Here is an 8,013-nt window from a genome sequence, read left to right as displayed (position 1 = left end):
TCACTGTTCTCAGGTCAAATATTTATATGCGATTAAAATGCGATTAATTTCGATTAATTAATTACAAAGCCTCTAATTAATTAGATTAATTTTTTTAATCGAGTCCCGGCCCTAATATATATATATATATATATATATATATATATATATATATATATATATATATATATATATATATATATATATATATATATATATATATATATATATATATAAAATTCAAAATCCAATAATATTTCAAAATATCGCTGTATTTGGTTTATTTTTATAAAATAAATGCAGCCTTGGTGAGCATAAGAGACTTTATAAAAAAAGTAAATCATAATATTGTACAAGTATTGAATAATTCAGCAGAATAAGTGAACAATGACAGGCAAATCAAACAGCATCACAGGGACATACAATTCACAGGGAAAACATATCGTCTGAATTATTATTATTATTATTATTATATTTAATTTAAGAGATCACTTTACCTATAACTATATTTCTCATCACAAAAATATAATATGTGTCCACAAATTCAGCATTAACAGACATGCATTTTATTAACAAATGTAAAATAAATTTATGGCAAATTAGATCATATCATAACTGTTTAGATGTAGTAGATCTCACAATCTCAAACACTGCTGTTCAGAGTAAATGTCAACCCAGATACAGTTGTCAGGTGAATCTAATGGTTAGAGAGTTGGACTTGTAATCTGAAGGTTCGATTCTCGGTGCTGGCAGGAGGTGTAGGTGGGTGGGGGGGTGAATGAACAGCGTTCTCTTCCACCCTCAATACCCATGGCTGAAGTGTGCACTTGGATGGGTTAAATGCAGAGCACCAATTCCGAGTATGGGTTACCCTACTTGGCAAATCGTGGGGAAGTCGTGGCCTAATGGTTAGAGGGTTGGACTCCCAATCGAAGGGTTGTGGGTTCTAGTCTCGGGCTGGACGGAATTGTGGGTGGGGGGAGTGCATGTACAGTTCTCTCTCCACCTTCAATACCACGACTTAGGTGCCCTTGAGCAAGGCATCGAACCCCCAACTGCTCCCCGGGCGCCGCAGCATAAATGGCTGCCCACTACTCCGGGTGTGTGTGTGTGTGTGTACATTTCGAAAGGGTTAAATTCTGAGTATGGGTCACCATACTTGGCTGAATGTCACTTCACTTTCACAAATGTCATGACTTTCACTTCACTGATAGCCAGATCCCTTCCCACTGATGCTCTTATATGATACAGAAATACCCACACCACCAGTCCCACTCCACTCAAGCTCCCAGTAACAGCATCCACACACACACTCTGAAAACGACCATCTATTCTGTCTGGATGATCAGGACACTGCTGGAGTGTATGAGTGTCTGTTTCTCTCAGGCAGACACAGGATCCAAGCGCTGTATGTGCAGCGCTTGGATGCAGAGTGAACTGATGGGGATATAATGATTGAAAATATTTTTTGTTAAACATTGATTGTTTATAGAGATGAACTGACAGTGTGGAAACTCCCATTAGATTTGAATTCTCCAATGTAAAAAGACCTCATGCATAATCCAGTGCAGGGATTGCATCATAAGAGTTCATTTTTTTGAATAATACTGAGAAAGCTCGGAAAACTGATGACGTGTAGGCTACTCTCCAGCCACAGAAGCCAACCACCACTGCAAATTAATGCATATATGGTTCAGCTTTTCGTTTTGAACCGGAAGAACTAAAATCCTAAAAAAAATTTTTTTAAAAAAGAACTAAAAAAAAAGAACTAAAAAAAAAAAAAAAAAAAACTTTTCACTTATTAATAGACATAATGAGTGATAGGTATTATTGTTTTATTTTTGCTAAGCTTCCGGCTTTGTTACTGTTCGCTCGTGCTTACTGCTCTGCACTTTGCTCCTTGTTTTTGCACTTTTTCAAAATTTTCTAAGATTTAACTTCACCAGATTAGCACAATGCTCAAACAGTAAAATTTTTGGCACAAGCACTAAAACTAAAAACTTTTTAGGATTGGAATAATACTCAGAAAAAGAGGACTCTTTGCCTCCCACTGCCAGCAGCTTACATTCCAGAGATGGGAAAACACAGCTGTCTACATTCAAACCAATGAGAAAGAAAATACTTCTTGTGGAATTTACTTGCTTCATGAACTAACAAACACTTCTACTAAGGATCAAGGTTCTTGAAACTAAGTAACTTGCTGGTCTTCCAAAAGGCTGAACACACAGCAGAGTCCCATCAGGGACCCCTTCAGCATACAGCCGGTGAGTCCCATTAATCTTCTGAATCTCAACAGTTTATACCAAGTGTAGAGGAACACATCTGGACAAAGTATGAGTGGCCACAGGACTTCATATAAGCTTTCGAGTCGTCATATGGTTGACACATCCCACAAGGACACTGATAACACAATGCAGCCACAACAGTCGCTGCTCATGGACACCATACTGGCTGAGCCCTGCACACAGAGCACTTCACAGACAGACTGTGACATATCAGAACAGCTCCAAGACTCAGAACCCAAGGACAACTTTCTGAACAACTGCTAGGGAAGCCAGGACAGCATATCACGGCCACAATAGCAGCAACTTTCACGAATGGTTACAGAACAAGTGGGAACCCAGTGTGCCTGTTTACTTATTTATGTTTTACCATGTGATAGAAAGTCTAAGGCCTTCTCAAGCCATACAGCTGACCTATATAATCTCTAGCCTATTATTTGTCAAACTAAGATTGCTGAGGGGACAAAAAGTAATTCCATTAAGTAAATTTTTTAAACATTCACTTGCTAAAAAATAAATCATTTCTGATCAGTGACTTATAAAACACAAACAACCTGGATTTTATGTTTCTAAATGAAACATGGCTAGAAGACAGCTGTAGCGCAACAATCCTCAATGAAGCAGCTCCTCCTAACACTTCCTTTAAGTGTCTGCAGAGAGGTGGGGGTGTAGCTACACTATTTAATGCAAGCAAGTGTCATTTGGTCGGTAATTGTCTTTTGAATATATTGTGCTGAAAGGCGCTCCACACATTCTATTTATTATTATTTACAGGCCTCCAAAATACTCTCCAGATTTTGTTGAAGAGTTCACAGTTCCTTATCAAAAGCTACTCTCGATGCTACAATCAAAACAATAAGAACATTCTTTGTTCGACCGGTTGTGAAGCATGTGTGTCAAACACTCCAAGAATTAAATATTCAATTCAGTTCAAGTTTATTTGTATGGCACTTTTTACAATGCAAATCATTGCAAAGCAATTTACAGAAAATAGTTTTTTCTACAATATTTAGCAGTAGCTAAATATAACTGCAGTTCAAGATTATGAGTTGCATTATTTGAATGATTGGCCAAAGAGATGTGTCAAAACCCTGAATGTTATCAGGAAGGCTAATCCAGAGTTTGGGACCCAAATGTGAAAAAGCTCTACGTCCTTTAGTGGACATTGCTATCCTATGTACTCCCAAAAGTCCAGCGTTTTGTGACCTTAGGGAGCGTGAAGGATTGTAGCATGGCAAACTAAGCTTTTTTTTGCACAGGCCTATCTAAAGGGTTAATGGTCCCACCAAGTGATCAACTGTTAAAATAACAAATTGTACCTCTTCCCAACAGGGAAAACCACCAACAATCAAGAATGCATGATTATATGGTGTCATGGCTTTGCAATCAAAAAATGCCGTTATAATCGAAGTCAATGGGGCAAAAACAGCCACCAACAACAAATGAGGGAGAACATTTTTATTCTAATGCTGCACAAAAACTAACAACGCATCAAAGCCAATGTTGTTACTAATCTTTGACATGCCCAAGACTGTGATAAAAGGTACAAAAACAATCCAGCCACAATTACTTTTATATTGAAAATATGTCATTTTGTTTGCCCCCCCCCCCCCTCAAATCAGTGACAGCATCTATGAACTTGGCAATTAAAGAGTTAAAATCTTGGATTTAAAAAAAAAAACATTTGGTTTTGATCAGGAATGAGGTTGATTAATAGATTTATGCAAAAAAAATGTGAAAAAAAAAAATGAATCTGACACATTTTTACAGCAGTTTAATTGAGTGGATGTTTTCATCCCGAATATAATGAAAGGGTAGTGAATTTGAACAATTCACAAGGGTTACAACTCACTATATTCTATTCTTAATATTGTGGCACCTTTGAAAGAATGAGTTGTTTCTTTCACTAGGTCATCCCCTTGGTATACTAGGGAATTGCAGGCTCTCAAAGTAGAAGAAAGAAAGATTGAGTGCTTATACAAAAAATCTGCTCCTACTGTCCATAAATAAATAAAGTTGTTTAAAAATTGTATTACATACATGTTTTTGAAGCCTCATAATCCAAACATTAATCCCTCGGTTGAGTACTTTACTGAGAAAGTGCAAGATATTCACAATTCCATGCTTGCTGGTTCTTCAGTAAGACCAATGAGTTCCACCCTACAAATTTATTAATGTATTTATTTTTTTAAATTATTGGTTCAGTTGATTTTGAAACTGGTCATGTCTATGAATCCATCTATGTGCCTTCTTGCCCATTGAGGTATTGAAACAGTGTGCAACATTCCTGGGTCCCTCTATTACTGTAATCATTAATAACTCTCTTTCTACTGGAAAGGTTTCTTCAGTCCTCAAGCTAGCCGGATTTAGGTCAGGTTATAGCACTGAGACTGCTCGGCTGACATGGGGCAGGGCTCCAGACTAACATTTGACAGCAGTAGGGGGTAGTGTGTGGGGGTGTTCAAAATAAAGATCATTTAATCATAAAATTACTATGCATTAATAAATGCAGTTACTAATAACATTTCATGTTCATTACTTGTTTATACAGATTTGACAATAAAGCAATAAGCTTGAGTTAAGATGCATACAAAATGTACTTTTATTAACAACAGTAACAGGTGCAAAATCTACTTTTTATACACATATATTCCACTCTTATTAAGTGTGCCATTATTCTTTTTATCCAATGGAGCTGAACAAGTTCAGTGATTATGTGTGATTTAGTAGCAAAATTAAGAAAAGTTTGTAACTTTTCTTTCTTCATACACAAAACAATTACTAAAGTTCTGACAAAATCTTGATGATTTAATATTTTATAATAGTAATCTCAAAATTTCAAAATATATACTAATATATATATATATATATTTTTGTGCTTTTTCAGTTGGTCCGATTATTTTTTTGGTCTTTTAAACCAAAAAGACGGCAAAATAAATTGTGCAGAAATTCTTTGGTAATGCAAACTGATTGTTGCAGCAGCTTTCTGGGTGGCTGGTCTCAGACGATCTCGGAGGTGAAGATGCTGGATGTGGAGGCCCTGGGCTTATGGTAGAGAAATGAACATTTAATTCACAGGCAACAGCTCTGGTGGATATTCCTGCCGTCAGTATGCCAATTGCACGCTCCCTCAAAACTTGTGACATCTGTGGCATTGTGCTGTTTGATAAAACTACACATTTAAGAGTGGCCTTTTATTGTGTCCAGACTAAAGCACACCTGTGCAATAATCCTGCTGTCTAATCATCATCTTGATACGCCACACCTGTGAGGTTGATGGATTATCTCAGCAAAGGAGAAGTGCTCATTAACACAGATTTAGACAGATTTGTGAACAATACTTGAGAGAAATAGGCCTTTTGTGTACATAGACAAAGTCTATTGTCTTTGAGTTCAGCTCATGAAAATGGGGGCAAAAACAAAAGTGTTGTGTTTACTATTTTGTTCACTGTATTAGCAAGACAAAGAGGGTTATATACTCATTTTCCCCAAGTTATGACCAGAAATGGATAAATATTAAAACAAATTAACAGTGTAGGAGAATGGTTATTATGTGCAAACAGTTGGAAACTCTCTATATGCTTGCAGTGTGTGCATGTCAAAAAAAATGTATTTGATTTGAAGATTGTGACATATAAACGCACAGAAACTTGTTCACTTTATTTAGCGTTTATGTAAACACTACTCACTACTTCACAGGAGGACATGGTCTTATTCTGGGTTGTTCTGGAGCCTTCATTACTGCAGATGAACAACTCTCCTTGAAGTTCTTAATGATGCAGTAAATGGACATTTCATGTGAAATATTCTTAGCAACACTTTCCTTGCACTGAGGCAATTTTGATGCAATGCTAGCTGCTCTAGTGAAAATACATAAATAAACCTTTTGGTGTGCTAAACTGGTATACTTAAAAGTCTGTTTAGCTGGAACAACTAAATTTGTTGTAAGTAGTGCTGTGGTCTGACTAAAGATATACTAAGTAAATTTGACTTGTGCTAAAGTGGAACACTTCAGGTCTCTTGCATTTAAAGACTGATATTATACAGAGATACAGTCCTCATTAATAGTGATATTAAAGCAAGAAATGTGCACTGTGCAACAAAGAAATACTCCAAAAAACTTTAATTATAATTTAATCTAAATAGCACTTGTTCACACTTTCTGCTGATAATATTAGTGAAATGATGTAAGCTGCTCATTTTGAGCCAAAATGGGCACGTTGAAGCGCATGTTACTGTCAGCAATGCCCCCTGTACACACTGATGCGCAGGTCAGTTTTTTTTCAAACCCGAGGGTCCTGCTTTTATGAAATTATTTGGCCTGCCTTAGCCTGCCCTGCACCACTGTATCTATTGAAAAATACTGTACTAGTGTCAATTTTTTTCAGTAAAGGCTTTTGCACTTTGCAATGAAATTACTCACGTTGCGCATGTATGTTGGCATGTTCTCCTTTACATCAGATGTGTGTTTGAGAACGATGTTAACGACATGGGCTGTGCACGGCATCCACTTGTAGCTGCGAAGGGCTGCTTTTATGTTTGCGCCCAGGTCACTTACAAACATTACTTTTGATATGTGAGCAGGTTCAATACCGAAGTTATTCTTCTCCTTAATAATTTGCTTGTCGATGTCATGTGCTGTCTTTTTGAGAGTAGAGTCAATTCTCCAATTTCCAGTGACCAGTAAACACTCTGTGTGTTCATTTTTTGAACTCATCAGTCCACATGTCAGGGGTTATAGCTATGCCACAATCCAGAGCTTTATTTATTTTCTTTGAGAGGATTTTTTTTTTTTTTTTTAATTCTCTCGCAGTTGCTTTGGCTTTGTCGCAAACAGTTTGCCTGTAAGGGAGTACACTGCTGGCATCCACATATCCGTAATGTGAACCAATGTTAATTGACACTGGGCTACAGATACTATGTCGAAGGGCCGCAGATCTCGACAGCACAATTCAACACAAGCGTCTGTGACCTCGGACTTGACACGTGCTAGTACTTTACTTTTGAGGAAAGTGGTAATATTTTGAGACGGGTCACAAATATGTCTTGAAGTGCCCATTTTGTGGCTCTCGTGTTTGTATATTTTATGCCGAGTTGCACTTCACATAGCTGATACTGCTGTTGTGTCCTGCTGCAACTATTTCTGATAACTGGTCCCCAACATTAGATCAAGCAGCCTGACCTGTATTTCTTTTGATGTAAAATCCCGGCTTCAATTTCTCCCACACCTCGTCTTCCATCTTCACTGTTTTTGTTGTCATTGGCTGGTGGCAGGAGCTGCTTGGCCCTTTTGTGATGTGTTAAAGTTTTGGGGACATCACGCACATTACGTTGCTACGTCTTTCATATTGTAACCTTATAAGAACCTAAAAAAATATGAAAATAGATATTCCAAATCTTTAATATAGGCTATAGGTAATTATACATACATGACCTACCCCACAAGTATATTGACATTTCCTTTGCAATTTCGGGGTCCATGTGTTATGAGACGACCCGCACATCACTAGTGCACGCCACTGTTTATACACCCTGTTTGCATTTCATCTTCTTCTTTTAATTATGTTTTATTGACAATGTTCTGGAAGAGCATGGTCAAATAATCAACCAATTCAGCACAGGTGGAGCTCTGTTTAGCTGATCAACTTAATTAGCGTGATATACTCTGCCAACTCACCTCTGTCCCGGGACAGTTTAAGGCATTCCTCCTCCAGGGGTTCTGTGGGTTCAGCACACAAAGTATGCTTACTAT

This window comes from Carassius auratus, chromosome 19 (genome assembly GCF_003368295.1).
Source record: "Carassius auratus strain Wakin chromosome 19, ASM336829v1, whole genome shotgun sequence".
NCBI classification, from domain to species: domain Eukaryota; kingdom Metazoa; phylum Chordata; class Actinopteri; order Cypriniformes; family Cyprinidae; genus Carassius; species Carassius auratus.
This window is presented reverse-complemented; position numbering follows the sequence as displayed.